This window comes from Equus caballus, chromosome 20 (assembly GCF_041296265.1).
Source record: "Equus caballus isolate H_3958 breed thoroughbred chromosome 20, TB-T2T, whole genome shotgun sequence".
Classification (NCBI taxonomy): domain Eukaryota; kingdom Metazoa; phylum Chordata; class Mammalia; order Perissodactyla; family Equidae; genus Equus; species Equus caballus.
Window position 1 is genome coordinate 24,120,036 of NC_091703.1, and position 20,941 is coordinate 24,140,976.

Here is a 20,941-nt window from a genome sequence, read left to right on the forward strand (position 1 = left end):
TTATGACAACTTTAAAATGCTACTGAGAAACACAAAGAAACTTAAGTAAATGGAGAAAAACATGAATAAATGTTCTTGAACAGATAGACTCTACAATTTCTATGTTCCCAATAAAAATGATACTGGTGGAAATTTTATTTGGGAAAATGAGAAATGAGACAAAACTGACTCTAAAGTTCACATGGCATAATAAACAACAAAGGAAAGCCAAAAAATTTTTGAAAGAGAAGAGAATTAAGGGGAAACTACTTCTATCAGACAGTGAAAATAAAGTGACAATCATTAAAATAGATGATACAGGTATAAAGATAGATCACTGAAGGGAACAGATATTCAATAAATGAATCCAAATATTTACAAAACTACAGGACATGATTAAATATGACATCTCAAATCAGTGGGGAAAAAAGAGATTATTAAATAAATGATATTGGAAAAATGGGTAGCCATTTGAAAAAAAATTATCTTTTATCCCTACCTCACACCTTACACCAAGATAAATTCCTAATGTACAAAACAAGACTATAAAAGTACTATAAGAAACTATGGGATTGATTTTTGACAAAGGTGCCAGGACAATTCAATGGGGAAAGAATAGTCTTTCCAACAAACAGTACTGCAACAACCAGATATTAACAGACAAAAGAATGCAATTTGAGCTCTACCACATATTATATTTAAAAATTAACTCAAAATGAAGCAAAGACCCAAATGCAAGAGCCAAAACTATAAAACTACTAGAAGAAAACACAGGTGTAAATCTTCATGACCTTGGATTAGGCAATGGTCCCTTAGATATGACACCAAAAGCATAAACAACAAGAGAAAAAACAGATAAAATGGACATCACTAAATTTTAAAACTTTTGTGATTTGAAGGACACCATCAAGAAAGTAAAAAGACAATCCACAGAATGGGATAAAATTTTTGCAAATCACTTACCTAATAGGGGACTTGTACCTACAATATATAAATAACTATTACAACTCAATAATAAAAAGACAAATAAGTTTTCAAATGAGCAAGGATCTGAATGGACAGTTGTCCAAAGAAAATATACAAATGGCTAATGAGCACATGAAACTATGCTTAACATTATTAACTATCAGGGAAATGCAAATCAAAAAGACAATGAGATACTCCTCATACCTACTGGCACAGCTAATATCAAAAAAGCAAACAATAAAAAATGTTGTCAAGGATATAGAGAAAGAAGAACCCTCATCCATTACAATGGGAATGTAAAATGATACAGCCACTTTGGAAAACAGGTTGGCAGTTACTCGAACAGTTAAACATACTTACTATATGATCTTGCATTTCTACTCCTGTGTGTATATCCAAAAGAAATGAAAATATATGTCCACATAAAAATTTGTACATGAGTGTTCTTAGAAGCATTATTCATAATAGTTAAAAAGTAGAAACAACCCAATGTCCGTCAATTGAAAAATGGATAAACATAATGTGATATTTCTATATGTGGACTATTATTCAGCAATAAAAAGAAATGAATTATTGACACACACTGCAATATGGATTAACTTGGATAACATTATGCAAAAAAAGTTAAAATGTTATGCTAAGTGAAAGAAGGCAGTCAGAAAGGGGGCCGGCCTCATGGCAGAGTGGTTAAGTCCTCACGCTCCGCTTCGGAGGCCCAGGGTTTCGCCGGTTCAGATCCTGGGCACGGACATGGCACCGCCCATCAGGCCACGGTGAGGTGGCATCCCACATGCCACAACTAGAAGGACCCACAACCAAAAAATATACAACTATGTACTGGGGAGATGTGGGGGAGAAAGAGCAGGAAAAAAAACAAAAACAAAAAAGATTGGCAACAGTTGTTAGCTGAGGTGCCAATCTCTAAAAAAAAAAAAAGAAGATTGGCAATGGTCGTTAGCTCAGCTGCCAATCTTTAAGGAAAAAAAAAAAGGACCACAGAATATATGATTCTATTTACATAAAATATGCAGAATAGGTTAATCCATACAGACAGAAAGTAAATTAGTGGTTGTCTAGGATAGGGGAGGTTGGAGAAAAATGGGGAGTGAATTCTAATGTGTATGGGATTTCCTTTGAGGTAATAAAAAAGTTCTAAAATACATTGTTACAGAGTTATACAACTCTGGGACTACACTAAAAGCCATTGAACTGTGCAATTTCAGTGGGTGAATTGTATGATATATGAACTATATCTCAATAAAATGTTTTATAAAAAAGAGAAGAAACTATGAGAGATTATATTTATAATCTTTGAGTGGGGAATGCCTAGGCATGATATGAACTCAGAAATCATAATAGAAAGAATGAATAAATTGTATCCATTAATAAAAGATATGGATAAATAAAATTTTTCATGGGAACATCACCATATAAAGACAAAGTATCAAAAACAAAGTGGGAAAAATATTTGCAACTCACATCATAGACAAAGGATAATTTCCCTAAGACATAAGAATGCCCTCAAATGAATAACCATCCAATAGAAAAAGTCTATCAACAGAGAGAACACAGAAAAGAAAGTATAAATGCATTTTAAGTACCTCAAAAGATGCGCAAAGTCAGTCACAAAAAAAGGAACACAAATTAAAACTAAAAGATATTTTTTCACCTATGAGACTGTCATATACGAAAAAAGTTTTATTTCCTTGTGTTGGTGAGAGTATGGGGCTCCTCAGGTATTCTCGGTCCTTACTGATGGGAATGTAAATTGGCACAATCCCCATGAAGGGCAATGTGACATCATGCACATTCCAGCAATTCCACTTCTAGGAATTTAGTCTACAGATATACTTAATGCAGTCACGTGCACACTAGGTTATTCCTGGCGGCAATGTTGATATTAACAAACAGACTGGAAACAACCAAACTTTCGTCCGCCAGGAACTGGTTAAATAAGTTACAATCTGCCCATATCACGAAATGCCCTGCATTTGTGAAGAAAGAGGACACTCTTTGCATGCTGGTGTACACCAAGACTTATTGTTACATGAAGAAAGCAAAGTCTAGAATAGTGTAAGTGGTATTCACCATTTGTGGGAAAAGGGAATGGGATGGGAAAAGACATAAGGATGAATTTGTTTGAAAATGTTAAATATTTCTGGAAGAGTACACAAGAAATCATTAATGTCTGTTATGACTAGGGAGAGGGCTGGAAGAGAGACTTTTTTAAAAAACAGCCTTTTGTACCTTTTGAATCACGTAAGTATCTTTAATATTTCATATTAATTAACTAATTTAATATTCTTGCCATTATGTGTGGTCACTGGAGGCTTAGGTCTAGTGAGCATCAAAAGCCTCAGAAAATAACACGATAGAGAGCCCACATAAGGTCACCCTCAAGAAGGGAATGCCTCTGCTTATAACGCAGAGGCGGATGGGGTATGAGTAGTGCAGACAGATCTAGCAAATAAGGATATGGGATTCCCAATTAAATGTGAATTTCAGACAAATAACAAATAATTTTTTTATTATGCGACATTTAGGACACATTTGTACTGTATTTTGTCAGGCAACCGCAGCTCTGAGAAAATGCCCAGGCAGTCCTGGGCAGCTAGTTAGAACTACAACCAGTATATATCTCTCGCCAGAGGAGGCTCGACACACAACACTGTGGAGAGAAAGAGTTGACATTTATACTTCACTCAAAGAAGTAACAGCTTGACCCAGATTCAGTCAATATGCTGAATCCCCAGTGATTTATGAAATCGTTTCATGTAAGCATGAACAACTTGTTAAGAGAAAGAACACAGGGCGTTACCATCATTCAAGTGAAAAAAAGAACCAAAATGAGGGAAAGACCTAGAAAACAAGTCACTGAAAAAAAGATATGTATTCGTATTTCAATTTTCAATTTTTAAATTCAGTAATCCCTATTTCAAAGAGAGAGAATTACCATGGTTCTCTGAAACAAATTAGTTTTCAAAGCCAGCAGACAGCTTTCATCTCAGCTGGAGCTGAGTGAATGAAAAAAAATCCAGTATGTGACAGCCAGAATCCAACATTTCTGATATTTACTTCCTAACTGCCTTGTTTTTTGGTAAGGTTTGCCCAGAGCTATCCTGTGGCGAATAGGAAGAAATATATTACTCATGTATTTCTCTTTCCATTTCATGCAGTTGAGTTCACTTTTGATCTTAGAAAAAGTCACTGTAGTAGCTGTGAGCAATAAACTCAGGTCAAGTAAGTAAGAACAACCCCATGGCCCCATGGCAGGTCTCCCACGATTATGGTGAATTGCATGCATATTGCACAGATTGGTTCAAATGATGACAGGAGTCAGTGATAAAAATTCCTGAAATATGCCATGACAGAGAGCAAATCCGTCACACCCCTCTCCATGCCCTCCTCCTCCCAGTCTTCTTTCTAACATCCACCAATCTCCCTGTGCTCTCTGCCCTACCCTGCCAATATCCAGCTCAAAAGCCAGTTCTTCTAAGAAGGCTTCCTCTGCTTCCCAAACCCAGCCTCCAAGCTGATGTCATTGCTCCTTCTTCGGGAGATGTCCCAAGGCTAGATTATCACCACAAGTATTAAAAGGACAATTAACATTTGTAAAAATGTTATGAAATTTTATTTCGTAATGTCCCCAACACTTTACACACATTAGTTTTAATCCTCTGAAAAATCCCCCAATTACAGATCATCATCCCCATTTTACAGATGATGAAACTGAGGCTCAAAAAGGCTAAGATATCCAAAAATTAGAATCCAGTCCAAGTGTGAAGTGTGTCCGGAATTGTTCTTTCCACTATTCTGTGCTGTCTTATGTGCCTCTCTCCATTAAAAAAAAAGTTAATTGGGTTGTCTTCTAATTTACAAAAACAATAAATGTTTATTATAGAAAATCCCAGCAATTAGGTATAGCAGAATGAATGGCCTTGTTCTCCCTGTCACTCTTCCTCTCTGCCAAGTAACCTCACAGTGCCATCATCACTCAGCATCTCAAAGCCTAGATCTCAAAGCATCGTGCTGTGAACCACAAGGGCATGACCTTTGGTTGCAATGCTATCCCCAGAAACTAGAAGAGGGCTTGGTACATGATAGGAGCTCAAATTTATTGAATGAATGCATACATGAATAAATGAATGGTAAATCTCCCCTTGGATCGGTAAAAGTTAACTGTGACACACAATTTTTAGATTCAAATTATTATGAATTTTTAACATGAATTACTTTACATTATACATCTTTTTTACCTTGGTTTTTATTTGCATACATGCAAAATGATATATGTACATTGCAGCATTGTTAATAAGGAAAGATTGGAAATAACCTAAATATCAATTGACAGGAGACTGGTTTAACAAATTATGATATATCCGAGTAATAGAATAGTATGCAGCTATAAAAAAAGAATTTTATACACACACATATATACTTATATATGTATATGTATATGTACATATATACTATACACACATATACACAGACTATATGGACACATATGTATAATATATAACATATGTACAATATATGGATAAATATGTTTGTGTATATGTGTACATACATTATACATATGTACATAATATACACATATGTATATATACACACTGTACATATACATTATACACACACACACTGATATTACTGAAAGATCTTTAGGTTTTAAAGTGAAAAAAGCAAGCACGGTCAGTGTTTACAGCATGATACCTTTGTGAAGAAGACAGGATTCCTACTTGCTTGTACAAATTTGCAAAAAGAAATCACAGAAGACGATAAAATAAACTAAGAGAAGTGGTATATGTGGAGGGGAGGAAAAGGGAAATTGAGCAGTAGGAGACACGGCTGGGAGCAGGAACTCTCACAGAGCATGTTTTTATGTGTTTTTATTTTAGATAACGTGATGTTGCCTCTAAACATTTTTAAGTGAATCAGTTTTACAGGCAGACAGTACTACCAAACCACAGTTTCCTGCCCCCGCTCCCCACCCCCAAGGCCTACTCTGAAGGCGCAACCAGCTACTTTCAACACTTTCAACTCTTCTGTCTCGTACTTGCACTCTCCTTTGTAAAATACTGTTTATATCATTATTTCTTGAGTTCTCCATTTCAAACTCTCTCTTTCTCACGTTTACATAGACACACATTCCCTTCCCTACATTCTCCCTCTTGGCTACGTCATAGTTTTATAGTCCATTTATATTCAGTATGTCAGAGAGGAAGTCCCTCTTAATGCAAAAAAGCATATGGTCAAAATATGAGGGGCTGGCCTGGTGGCATAGTGGTCAAGTTTGTGCCCTCCGCTTTGGCAGCCCAGGATTCGCAGGTTCAGATCTGGGATGCGGACCCAGCACCGCTCATCAAGCCACACTGTGGCAGCATCCCACATAAAACAGAGGAAGATTGGCACAGAAGTTAGCTCAGCGACAATCTTCCTCAAGCAAAAACAGGAATATTGGCAACAGGTCTTAGCTCAGGGCCAACCTTCCTCACAAAAAACAAACAAACAAAAAAGTGAATTTCTTCTGTAAGCATGATACACAGTTCCTAAACACAATAGTGCTTTCTAGAAGGAACAAAAGCCCAAGAAAACATTGTCAAAGTGAATAATTTCCCCAGACTCTTCCACAGAAGATATTATTTGCTGCTGTAAATGTTAATGACCCTTTGTCTGTTGAAATACTCTTTGGATACAAGGCTTTACAAAAATGATTGATACGGGGACTGGCCCCGTGTCCAAGTGGTTAAGTTCGCACGCTCCACTGTGGTGGCCTGGGGTTTCGCCAGTTCGGATCCTGGGCACGGACATGGCACCACTCATCAGGCCACGCTGAGGCGGTGTCCCACATGCCACAACTAGAGGGACCCATAACTAAAAGTAGACAACTATGCACCAGGGGGCTTTGGGGAGAAAAAGGAAAAATAAAATCTTTAAAAAAAAATTCAGCATGATCCTCAAGGCATTCTTAAAAATTCATTGTATCAAACACCACAAAAGCTCAATTTATCTTGATGTTTTTAAGGTGAATAATTTACTTGACAATTTCTTATGCAGTAGAATTTTTAATAAGGTTCTTTATGACAGTTTATTTTCTAAAAACTCATACACGATGCAACATGGACTTTTTAAATAACTTATTTCCCATAAGTGTTTACTTTATTATAACTAAGTAACTATTCTTCACTAATGAACCACATATAATCATACATCTTTCTTTTAAAAACTTTTGTCCTTCTTGTGCTTAATAAATGTCTCCGTTGGCTGCTTGCTTAGTTTTTTATATATTTATCACTATTTTTTTCCCAAATGTAATGACAAAACTGCAAAATGTTTCCCAGTAAGTGAAACTCATCACTCTTATTATCAAGAAATAAATAAAATGCCAAATTAAAAAGGAACTTAAAAAGATCCTTTCATCTAAGGGATAGATGAAAGGATGGTTAAGTAAAGACATTTAAACAAATAAGTCAAAAACCTGGTTTACCATAATTTCATTAAAAAAATTGATATTTTAGGGGGCCGGCGCCATGGCATAGTGGTTAAGTTCGTGCACTTCGCTTCAGTGGCCCGGGGTTCACAGGTTCAGATCCCAGGCACAGACCTAGCACTGCTCATCAAACCATGCTGTGGTGGCATACCACATAAAACAGAGGAAGATTGGCAAAAGATGTCAGCTCAGGGCCAATCTTCCTCACACACAAAAAAAGGAAAAAACTGATATTTTAGTATCACAAAAGTAGGAAGGATATAACCTCAAAATAAAAAGCAATCTTTTTCTTTTTTGAGGAAGATTAGCCCTGAGCTAACTACTGCCAATCCTCTTCTTTTTGCTGAGGAAGACTGGCCCTGAGCTAACATCCATGCCCATCCTCCTCTACTTTATATGTGGGACGCCTACCACAGCATGGCTTGACAAGCCGTGCCATGTCTGCACCCGGGATCCGAACAGGCAAACCCCGGGCCACCAAGAAGCGGAATGTGTGAACTTAACCTCTGTGCCACTGGGCCGGCCCCAAAAAGCGATCTTTTAAATTTAATAAATTTAGTCTGATTAATATTAAAAATATAATATTATTAATAGTAAATTAGAATTCCAAATGTCCAATGTTAGGGTATGATTAAATATTATTGTGTATCCCGTGGATCTATAATATTCATGTATTACCATGAAGTCCATGATTCGGTATTACATGAAAGACAGAGATTATAAACAGAAAATACACCATTAAATCTATATGAGAAACTCCAGATTTTTGCAAAATGACAAAGGAATAAAATATCGAGATTGTTGAGGAAAATACAATAAACACCTTTTTAAATATATAGGTGCACTCACAAGAGAATAAGGGAAATCTCCCAAGGCCAAAAACAAACAGGAAGCTGATGCTGAAGTGGCAGCTGCCAGAGATACCTGCAGATTTCTAGAACCCAGCGATGTGAGTTTAATGGATACAGACAGGACAGAAGTCAGAGCTTTGGGCCCATTCAAGTTGCGGGGTTGGAATTAAAGTGCCTCATAAAGCCAGGAACCTTTAAGAGAGAGATCCTTGTGGGTGAAAGGGTGAACTAGAAAAAAAATCCGGCCACTGGGCTCTGAGTGAAGAAAAAATTCTCTCTTGAGAACTGGCAGCCACAGGTGTGCCTCTCACATGTTTGGTCTCAACTGTTCATGACAAGTTTAGTCCAACAAACCCCAAAGGGAGAAATTAACTTAAAGTGTTCCTGGGTTGGTAGCGCCCACTACCGCAGGTACCTGGCAGAGGCAATTATAAACCTTTCTGGAAGAACTCTCCTAAACCCTCAGAGACAAACCAGACACACCTGAATTTAGAATTCAAAATGACAAAACGCAGGCACCATGAAGAAAGGCAACAGAGAAGAAATGCAAGAGAATTAGGTCCCCAAGATTTTCAGATAATGAAATTCTGGCACACAAATATAAAACAAGATGCCTAAAATATTTAAGGAAATAGTAAGGTTTAAGATTTATACACAAAAAAAGACCCTGGCAGATTTGAAAAATAACCAAGTATAACTTCCAAAAATAAAAACATAACACTTTTGCTTCCAAAGCTCAGAGGATGGGTTAAACAGCAGATCAGACACTGCTGAAGAAGTAATAAACTTAGAGGGTCACACTGGAACAAAGACTTAAAAAGAGATGCGAGAATGAATCGTGTGGATGTCTGAAAGAAAGGAGTCCCAGGCAGAGAGAATGAGAAATGCAAAGGCTTTGAGGAGGGAGCATGCCCGTGTGTTCCAGGAACAGCCAGGTCAGCATGGCTAGAAGAGCAGAAAGCACCAGAAGGTGAGGTTAGGGAGGCAATGGGAAGCCACACTGCAGTTTGAGGGTCATATAAAGGATCTTCTGCTTTCCCTCTGAGATGGGAAGTGTTGTGGGATTAGCTCCCTCGACTGCCATGTTGGAAAGAGAGTGGGAGGGGCCAGGGCAGAAGTAGAGAGACAAGGCAGAGGTCCCTGCGTAATGGTGTGGGAGGATGGTGGCTTGTACCAAGTCGTAGCAGTGAAGGTCCCGAGAAGGAGTCAGATTGATGTATTCTCAAGGGAGAGCCGCCAGCATCCGCTGATTGAATAGGATGGAGGGTCTGAGATAAAGACAAGAGCCCAGGATGACTGAGGAACTGGAAGAATGGGGTTGCCATGACCCAAAATGGGGAATAATGCAAGACATCCAAGTGGAACTGCTGAGCAGGCCACAAGATCAATACATCTGGAGTTCAGAGAAGAGAGGAGCTGGAGATCTAACCTGGGAGTCATGACCATACAGTTGTCATTCAAAGCCACAAGACTGGTTAACACCACCAAGGGAGTAAGCGTAAATAGAAAAGAAAGAGAAGAGAGGCGAGAACCGCTGAGTGATGAATTTGAGCAGGAGAGAGGGGATGTGTGTAAGGGGAGGGACAGGCCTATCTTCAAACGATTCTATAAACAACATTTCTCACCTGGTCAGATGGGGCTGCAGGGAGGGCTTAATGTACAAGGGGGAAAAAACTTAAAATAAAATAATGCCTTCTGGTCCGGAGAGTGCCACATTTTGCTGTCAGCAGAGTTGCAAATCACACGGTAGCAATTCCTCGGCTGCTTCAGCCAGAGAAAACCCAGCACAGCTCCAACATCATTAAAAGTACCAACTGACTAAAACAACAAATAAGTGGATTCCAGTCGCTGCTAATTCTAACTCTGCCAAATTAATTGGTTTGAAATCCTGTTCTGTATCTCCTTGGTTAATAATATACCACTGGGGGAAGAAAGCTGGCAATTTATTTTCAATATACTTTATCAACGTTGTGGTGGGGAGTAGGAGAGTCAAGCTTCTTGAGCTCGACATTCAGACATGAAAAAATATGCAATTCTACTTCAGAAATTTTTTAAAAAGTCCTTTTTGTAGCAGGGCTGTAGCACTCCAGAGCTTGGTTTTAATCTTATCTAGGAGGATTCCAAATATGAGGGCCTCTCCTGTTGTACCCTGAAGGAAATGCTGACAATCCACAATTGTGTTCTCATTTTTTCTATCCTCAACTTATCCCTAAAGAACTGCTATCCATTATGCCTGTGCCGGCAAAGAAGTGACTTCCTCCTGCCAATTCTCTTTGGTATTTCACTTCAAAGCAAGAAACAGAAGCAATATGATACCAGCCAGAGCTGGCACATAGAAAAACTGAGAAGTGTATAATTATGCCTGTCTTCCATTTTAGGGAGTCTCAGTTGTGTCCTCCGCATCCCCTCCATCGATTCCCTTCCTTCAGGTTTCAGTAAATCCAAGCTTCAAGGCAAAGGTGTAGACTGTTATTTATTTAAGCCTTAAGGTCTTATTCTTTCCGAGGAGGCTAGCACTTTCATATGGAGACTGCTGATGATCAAAGGGCATTTTAGGCACCATTGACAGATGGTGGGATGGGAGATATATGGCACAGCTGCTTGTCCTATGGTTCTCTAATAATAGTTACTTACATCTACTTTATCATCAAAGCTTGGGAGAAGCAGGATGCGGTAGTAATAGACCAAGTCCCCAGGTGTTCATTCAAGAGGGACGGTTCCACTCTTGCTGTTCAAAGTATCTGAGCTCTCTAAAGAGCCAGGTCCTGGAGACAAGGGTCATCATCATTCCAAGGACTGTCCAGAGACACAGCACACACAGCCAGTATATTCACATTAATCTTTCTGGGGGAAATTAGCTTCATGAATAGAATTTTGGCAGGCTGAGAATAAAAAGAAAACTTTCTAGTTCAAGATGGCAGACTGGACACTCTCTTTACCCTCTTTCCCATGTTCCCACTGACAAATAAAAAATAAAAGAAAGGGGGACAGCAGGCAGGACTATGAACAGATGAAAGAAAATAAACTATAACACTAGAAAAATGAGAAAGACAACTACTGATTGACTAGAAATTTCAAAGAATTCCTGGAAGATAGAAAGCAGATGGCATGGAACTGATGGAGAAAGAGAAAATCCATTCCCTAGAAACTGAGGAAGCATAGGACCTTCAGAGGGAGCCCTGGAGAAGCTCCAAGCCTGAGCCAATGAATGCAGAGATGGAATGAGCCATCACACAATCTTTGGGAGATGCCTTAAAAGAAAACAGATCTTAAGTAAAGCCAGAGAACCTCTCTCTGAGGAGAGTGAGTTCTGCCTGCATAGGGCTTTAGTGGCAGCCCTTGGCATCTGAAAAGAGGAGAGCCCACAGAATCTGAGACACAAAGCTCTGCCCTGCAAGGAGACGGCACCTCTAGAGCAGAGCTCTCGGGCAACCTGGGGAGTTCCCACCCACCCACACCAGAGGGAAACCTGCCCAGACACTGCTCACCCATGTACTCAGATGCCACAGTTAACTTCCCATTCAATCAGTGAGCGGACAGCTAGAGATGGAAAGCAGCCAAATATCCTAACCAGTAGAGTTCTTGATAAACCAAAAAGAATAGGCAACCAAGTATTGCAAGATACTTGAGAAATAAAAAAACACAGCACAAAAAAGAAGGCCCACGATCATTAAACAAGTCAGGTTAAAGAACAAAGAAAAATTTTACACATAGTATCTAAAATCCTCAGAAAGATTTGAGAGGATACTGCCTCCATAAAATAAAAACAGACTGCTACAAAAGAGGGGGAAAAAAATCAGAGAATAATAGAAAGTTCTTGGAAGTTCAAAATAGGATTACTAAAATAAAAACTTAATGAACAGGTGGAATAATTGCTGATAATACTAGCAGGTAATATATATTGAGTAGTTCCCATGTGGCAGGCGCAGGCTGTTCTTCACACTTTAAATCTACTAACATACTTAATCATCAAACCAACCCAGTGACGTAGGTGTGTTTATTTTCTTCATTTTACACATGAAGAAACAGTGTCAAAGAGTTTAATTCACTTGCTCAAAGAGAAACAGCTGGAAAGTGGCAGAGTCAGAATTCAAACCCAGGCAATTTGGTTCCAGAGCACCCTTTCTACATGGCTGAAGGCATGTTAAAGATCTAATAGGTAGAGTCGAGGAAATTCTCCTAGTGTACAAACACACACACACACAATGACAAAGTGATAGAAGATATGGGAAAATGTTAGAAGGCATGAGGACAAGTCCGGAATTTCTACCATCCAGCTAAAAGAAAGGGATTCTAGGAAAAAAGAACAGAGTCAATAGAGGGAAACAAGTAAAGAAATAACAGAATAAAATTTCCTTGAAATGAAAAAGAAGTCTTCAGATTAAGTGTCCACAGAGTATAAGCAGGATATGACCCAGATATCTTGATAAAATTTAAGGACTCCAAAAGTAAAGGAAATCCTCTAAAATCTCCCATAGAGGAAAAAAGTACATTAACTTCAAAAGAAAGAAAAAACAGAATGCAGAGTAACATATTTCTCATTGGCAGCAATGGTACTTTGAGGGCAATGGAGGGATAAAAATTCTAAAGAAAAACTATTTTGAATCTCTTTGTTGCACAAAACTTAGTCAAATGTGAAGGCAGAATAGATATATTTTTGGACATTTGAAACTCAGAATGTTATCACCGTTATATTCAATGAAAAACCTTCCTGAGGGGGTACTATGGCAAAAAGGGAATCTGAGAAAGAAAGATGAGTGACATGATAAACAAGAAACAGTGATAGCTAAATGTAGTGCAGAAGAGGAAAAGGTCAGAAAGAAAATAGAAAATGACCTATTAGAAGATAATTGGAAGAACCTTGACACTCAGAATCTATTTGCACATCTTCATATATCTCTTACCCTCACCCCTCATAGAGCAGGGATGGAAAGGTAAAAATTATATTTCTCAGACTTCCTTGCACTTAGGGTTCTGGATTCAATTTAGAACCAATGAAATACACTCAAGGGAGATTTGGATGTTGGAAATGAAGCTCCAGCTCCCTCTTGATTTCCTTCTATGTGCAATGAAATGTGGAGTGAACAGTGGAACCTGTGGTGGTTTCCCACATGATCCTGTCCTATTCAAAGTTTCTGCTCAGTCTTAAAAGTTGTATAATGTGGCATCCGGTAACAATTTCTGTTTTCCGTTTATGTTTCTATCAAATTGCCTGCCAAGTAGACTTGGCAATAAAAATGAGAATAGAAATAGCGCTGAGAAAATTGGTTTTCCAGATAAATGATAAAGTTATCATGCTAACCTCATACCATATACAAAATAAATTTTAGATGAATTAAAGACCTAACTGTGAAACTCAAAGTTTTAAAACTATTAAAGGAAAATGTAGCAGGAATATCTTTACAACCTCTGAGTAAGGATGGATTTATTAACAAGATCCAAAAAGCATATAGAATGTATAAATGACTATATTAAAAACTTATTAATTCTCAAATATTTATTGATTCCTCAACTTGATAAACAGAATCTACGAAAACCCAGAGTTAACATCATACTTAATGGTGAAAGACTAAAGGCTTTTCCCCTAAGATCAGGAACAAGACAAGGATGTCTGCTATCTCTGCTTCTATTCAACATTGTACTGAAGGTTCTAGCTAGGACAATTAGGCAAGAAAGTGAAATAAAAGCATGCAGACTTGAAAGAAAGAAGCAAAACGACTTCTCTTTGCAGATGACATGATCTCCTATATAGAAAATCCTAAGGAGTCCACAAAAATATGATTACAGTTCAGCAAGGTTGCAGAATATTAAGATCAATATATAAAAGTCAATTGTATTTCTATAGCAATGAACAAACAAAAATAAAATTAAGAAAATAATTCCATTTACAATAGCATCATAATGAATAAATACTTAGAAACAAATTTGACAAAGGAAGTGTAAGACTTGTGTACTGAAAACTACAAAACATTGCTGAAAGAAATTAAAGAAGACCTGAATGAATGGAACAATATCCCGTGTTTACGAATTGGAGTACTTAATATGATCAAGATAGCAATATTCCCCCAACTGATCTACAGACTCAATGTAATTCTTGTCAAAATCATGACTGCCTTTTTTGCAGAAATTGACAGGTTGATCCTAACATTCATATGAAAAGACAAGGTAACCAGAATATCCAGAACAATCTTGAAAAAAAAAGAACAAATTTGGAGGATTCACACTTTCCAGTTTCAAAACTTACTACAAAGCTCCTAATCAAGACTGTGTGGTACTGGCATAAGGATAGACAAATAGATTGATGGAACAGAATTGAGAGTCCAGAAGTAAATCCTTACATTTATGGTCAACTGATCTGCAGTTAAGGGTGCCAGAACAATTCAATAGGGGAAAGAATAGTATTTTCAATAAATGGTTCTGGGTAAACTGAATATCCACATGCAAAAGAATGAAGTTGAACCTCTACCTCACGACATATGAAAATTAACTCAAAGTGCATCAAAGACCTAATGTAAAAGCTAAACCTATAAAACTCTTAGAAGAAAACAGGTGTATATCATGTGACCTTGGATTAGGCAATGGTTTCTTAGATATGGCACCAAAAGCACATGAAACAAAAGAAAAACTAGATAAAATAGACATCACTAAAATTTTAAACTTTTATGCTTCAAAACACACCATCAATGGGCTCTCCCAGTGGCATAGTGGTTAAGTTCATGCACTCCACTTTGGCGGCCTGGGGTTCACAAGTGCAAATCCCCTGCACTGACCTACACACCGCTCATCTGAGCCATGCTGTGGTGGTGTCTCACTTACAAAATAGAGGAAGACTGGCATGGATGTTAGCTCAGGGTCAATCTTCCTCACCAAAAAACACTATCAAGAAAGTGAAAACACAACCAACAGAATGGCAGAAAATATTTATAGATGATATATCTGATAAAGATAAAGGAATTGTATCCAGAATTATACTCAACAACAAAAAGACAAATAGCCCAGTTAAGAAATGGGCAAAGGAGGGGCCGGCCCGGTGGCGCAGCGGTTAAGTTCGCACGTTCCGCTTCTCGGCGGCCCAGGGTTCGCTGGTTCGGATCCCAGGTGCGGACATGGCACTGCTTGAGAGCCATGCTGTGGTAGGCGTCCCACATATAAACTAGAGGAAGATGGGCACGGATGTTAGCTCAGAGCCAGGCTTCCTCAGCAAAAAGAGGAGGACTGGCAGTAGTTAGCTGAGGGCTAATCTTCCTCCAAAAAAAAAAAACAAACAAACAAAAAAAAAAATGGGCAAAGGATCTGAATAGACATTTCGCCAAAGAAGATATACAATGGGCCAATGAGCACATGAAAAGATGCTCAACATTATTAGTCATTAGAGAAATGCAAACCAAAACTAAAATGAGATACCACTTCATATCTACCAAGATGGTTATAACCAAAAGTCTAACAAAGACTATTGTAGAGGATGTGGCGAGATTGGAACCCTTGGACATTGCTGCCAGGAGTGTAAAACTGTATAGCCACTTTGGAAAACAGTTTAGCAGTTCTTCAAATGGTAAACATAGAGTTACCAATCCCACCACTAGGTATATACTCAAGAGAACTGGGAATATATGTCCATACAAAAACCTGTACACAAACTTTCATAGCAGCATTATTCACAGTAGCCAAAAAGTGGAAATAATGAAATATCCATCAACTTAAGAACGGATAAACATAACGTGGTATATTCATAAGACAGAATGTTATTTGGCAATTAAAAAAATGAGGTACATGCTACAACATGGATGAACCTTGACAACATTATGTCAAGTGAAAGAAGCCAGTCACAAAAGGCCACACACATATTGTATGATTCCATTCATATGAAACGCCCAGAATAGGCAAACCCATAGAAACAGATAGTAAATTAGTGGTGCCAGGGACTCATGGGAAGCACTGCTTGGTAGATATGAGGTTTTTTAAATGAGGTGATGAAGATTTCTGAAATTAGATACAGTGATGGCTGCATAACTCTGTGAATATACTAAAAATCACTGAATTGCAAACTTAAAAGGGTGAATTTTGTGGTATGTGAATTATATCTCAATAAAGCTGTTATTTTTTAAAAAATCATATTGAGTACCTACATAGACAAAGCAATATTCTAGGTTCTGGGAACACAGTGGGGAACAGAAATGTCCCTTGAGAAGGTTATATTCCAGTGGGAGGCCCAGATAAAGGATGTCCCAAGATACACAAAGAATTTGCAGGTTTGACTGTGTAATTAGTCTTGGTAACCTGTGCAGATTTATAGAGAAAAAGAAAGGTTCCAGGAGAAAAAGAGATGTTCAAGATGTTCTTATTTTCAAGAGGGAATAATGGTAATTTCTAGAAATTGCAGATTGAAACCTGGGTGCTAAACTCTAGCAGCATTCTAGAGTGAGTTTTATTGAACAGATAATTCATTAGCACTTCAAAAAGGAAGCAATGGACAATTCACTGTGTGGTCTTTCAAAGAGTAGCTTAGGCCAGCGGAACTCGATTCTTTTTCTCTTCTTTCTACTTTTCTGTGTTTTCCAAATTCTCTATATGATAATATGTAATATATCTTTAGTAACAAAAGAGGACTTCATCCTCTTTTTAGACAGCTATTGTTATGATGCTGTTAGGTCAACAGAATGCTATAACCATCATAAGCTGACAGGCTCTCCCAAGACATTCTTATGTGTACAATGGAAATATGTACCATGGGTGACAGAACAATTAGAGATCATTGTCAACTGGAGGTAACGATTTCCTGTTCAAAATTTCTGCTGAGGACTTAGAGCTCAGTCATAGCCATGGAGAGAACCACACTAAGAATAAACTGGGAGGGAGGATGGTTAGGTCCTGATGACCGTATTTCTTTTCCTTCCTTCCATCCTTTCTTCCTTTCCTCCTTCCTTCTCTCCGTCCTTCCTTCCTTCCTGCCTTCCTTACTTCCAGAAGACATAATCATTGTCTGATAAAGAGATCAGAATGAAAGACAGAGTGAGGGATCCACAGCAAAGAGCCTACCTAGGTCATGAGCTGTGGCCCTGGCAGAATGAAGAAACCAACAGAAGAAGTAGCTGAAAACTTGGGTTTACATCAGGGACCATGATAATCTTGGCTAGTCTGCCACTGGAGAAAGAGGCCAGGATTCCAAGCAATCTAACTGGTAGTTCCAGTTCAGGGACCAACATCATCGTCTTAAAATACATATAATGATCTAACAAACTGTTTGTTAATACCCGCAGATGATCCGAAAGAGGAACATTTAATTGTGTCATTTTTATTCACTATTCAAAAATTATTAAAATAAGACCACAAATAACAGCATAAATGTTCACCAGTAGACTACTGAGGAGATACCCTGAATGTAGGAGCCTTATTCTCCTAGTAAAATGAACTAATTGTCCTATTGAAAAATTAGACATTCATCCTTGTTTCCCGATTTTATACCAATTCTAGCACATGTGGTGCTGGAAAGCGTGTCCCAATGACTGGAGAACATAGGCAATAAAAACATCATACAATGGCATCTACCTTCCAAAAAAAAAATATATTTAAAAATCTAAATTTCTTATGTAAGTAAATTAGTGGATTTTTGCTTTTATAAAGTCTAACTGGTTTTAGAGTAAGTACCGGCTAGAAACGTCATGTATTTTAATTTTCTAAATTTTCCCACTTTTTATTCTTTTCTTTCAATGCAATAATTTTTCTAAGTAACCTTATGTTTTCCTGTTTCTAGCCTGTAAGTTCTCTTCTTTAAATTGTTTTAATTTTAATATGTCACATTTGATTCAAACAAAAGTTTTGAAGCATAGTTGTCCTGCAGGCTCTTAAAAACCTGACCAGGTCCAGAACGCCTGTCCATTTCTAAGTCCCCATCAGGTGCTCACCAAAGTGCTCATTTATTTAGTACAATCCCTGCATTAACCATTTGTATTGGTTTCCTGGGTCATCTGTAACCAAGTACAACAAATTGGGTGGCTTAAAACAAAGAGAAATTTATTCTCACAGCTCTGGCGGCTAGAAGTCTGAAATTAAGGTGTCAGCAGAGCCATGCTCCCTCTGAGACTCGGTAGAATCCTTCTTTGCCCCTTCCTAGCTGCCAGTGCTGGCTGGCAGTCATCAGCATTCCTTGGCTTGCAGCCACATCACTCCAGTGTCTGCCTCTGTTGTCACAAGGCATTCTCCCTGTATGCCTCTACGTCCAAATTTCGCTCTTCTTATAAGGACATCAATCATATTAGATTAAGGGCCTGCCTTAATGACCTCATCTTAACTTGATTACATCTGCAAAGACCCTATTTCCAAATAAGGTCACATTCACAGGTTCGGGGGGTTAGGACTTCACCATATACTTTTGGAGGGACACTGTTCAACCCATAACACCATCCTTTGTACTTTTCAAAAGAAGGACTTTCTGAAATGTGCCCACCTTGTCCCATTACTGACCCCATGGAGTATCTAGAGCAGAGGGCATTTTTTAAGTTTAAGGGTGAAAAAAGCCAACCATCTTACAGTGAGAAGAAAGAATAACTCAGGTGTCCAGATACTGGGGATTTTCTTTCATGTCTGCCCAAAGGAAGCCAGCCAAGCCAGAACCAAGGTGGAATCAATGACAAAGGACCAGAACTTGTGAGACATCCATTCCAGGATATGGTACATTTTCGTCAGAAGTTATAGATGTTGAATGGCGATGCTTTATCATGGCTGCTACTAGTTTTTGAACTAAAAAGCAATGATGAACTATGAAAGACAACACTGGTGACTGAAACTTTGCTGCCCCTTGGCTGCTGCATTATATTGGAGCTAAAATTTCTGATCAAGGGAATAAGGGTGATTTTTAAAAATATATTGCAAATCCCTGGAGAGGTACACCCCAGATAAATCACTTTTTATGGGTTATATATGTGTCCCCAAGCTCTGGCACATTGCCTGGATGGAATATGCGTGAATGAAATAAATTGCTCTTTAAATAGCATGACAAAAACATACATTAAAATAATTACAATCAAATCATACTAATGAATGGCTATTTTCTTCTCTTAGGTTCTCTTTCAGTTTACTCAATAAGTATACATATACTTTAGCAAAGCTGTTATCTTAGAGGAATATAGGTCTTATTTTCACTTAATATTCTATCACAAAAATTATCCTTCATTGTTACATTTTTGTTTATTATTCTTTTTTGTTATTTTGCCACATCTCATTGAGGTGATTATTATAATTCACTTCACCATTTCCTCATTGCTAGACAATTAGATTGTTTCTGATATTCGGTTTTTATAAATCATCCTGGAGTGAAATGCTTCTGCAGGCTCAGAAAAAAGTAAGTTGCCCCTTTCTTGTCTGAAGGAAATGAAAATAGCTCAAAGGGGGCCCAATTCCAAAGACCCAATGGAGCTTCTGGACAGCATTTTCCCACAGGCTACTAAGCACAGGCTGTATTTATGGTTTGTCCTATTTGTGGTTAACTGACTAACAAAACTTAGTTGGCAAACTCCTGCTTTTCAGAAGAAGTGGACTCAAACAAGACAGCTATATTTCTATTTCAACTTGGCCACTGGGCCTGCCAGAGGATGTTGTCTTCTTTTTATGATTCTTCCTTCCTTGCTCTATCAGCCACTACTTTGACAAAAACTCTCTTCGCTGAGGCAGGCTTCAGCCTCAGGGGCGACTGCAGGACACAGGTGTATCGTCTGAGCATCTTGGACTCAAGGAGTCAAAGAAAGAGTGCTAGAAAGGAACGTGGTGATTTCCTGCTCATTTTAGGGGTAACTGGATAAAACAGATAAGAGAACAATTCAAAAGATGGATAGACAATATTCAGCGAAAGAGTATGTGCTGTGAGGAAAAAAAGGTAAAAGACATTTATATTTATATTTATTTATGCACGAATTGCTAGAGTAAACATTTTACCATCTTTTCTAAACTACTACAGATTAAGACACTGTATCACAGCCCTTGTACTGTAAATAACGCCACAGTTTTATATTCCTGGGGACACTGTTCCTACATTAAGAAGAAAAATTTTAGGAGATGAAATCTTGAGTGTACACCATGGGACTATAAACAGTCTCCCCAATTATGGGAATAGTGTAGCTTTCAATTGGCTCAGTACTTTTATTTCTCCCTAAACTCAATTCTTACCTAATAGGGGAGAAAGCCTAAATGCTTTGTCCTGCACCATAATAACTAAATTATCACCTTCAGAAAACACGCGAGGGGCCTGCCCGGTGGTGCAGTAGTTAAGTGCACACGTTCCACTTTGGAGGCCCGGGGTTCACGGGTTTGGATCCCAGGTGCGGACATGGCACCGCTTGGGAAGCCATGCTGTGGTAGGTCCCACATATAAAGTAGAGAAAGATGGGCATGGATGTTAGCTCAGGGCCAGTCTTCCTCAGCGAAAAAGGGGAGGATTGGCAGCAGATGTTAGCTCAGGGCTAATCTTCCTCAAAAAAAATAAAAAAGGAAAACACGCGAAAGGGAAGGCTAGCAAGAGTGCAGATGCCGTGTGCCAGCAACTGTGCAGGCAAGCCAGTAAGTTCTCGGGAGGTCATATTTGAGGGCCAAATGTGTTGTGTGTCAATGAAAGTGAATCTGCTTTGTGGCAAATTCTGATGACAGCTGGTAATTACTAAACTTCCAA

At 38.3% G+C, this 20,941-nt stretch overlaps 1 protein-coding gene across 7 annotated transcripts in view; it reads right to left on the bottom strand.

The window, feature by feature from the left end:
- KIAA0319 overlaps positions 1-20,941 on the bottom strand; it is a 94,375-nt gene that overhangs the window by 63,125 nt on the left and 10,309 nt on the right. The window lies entirely within an intron of this gene.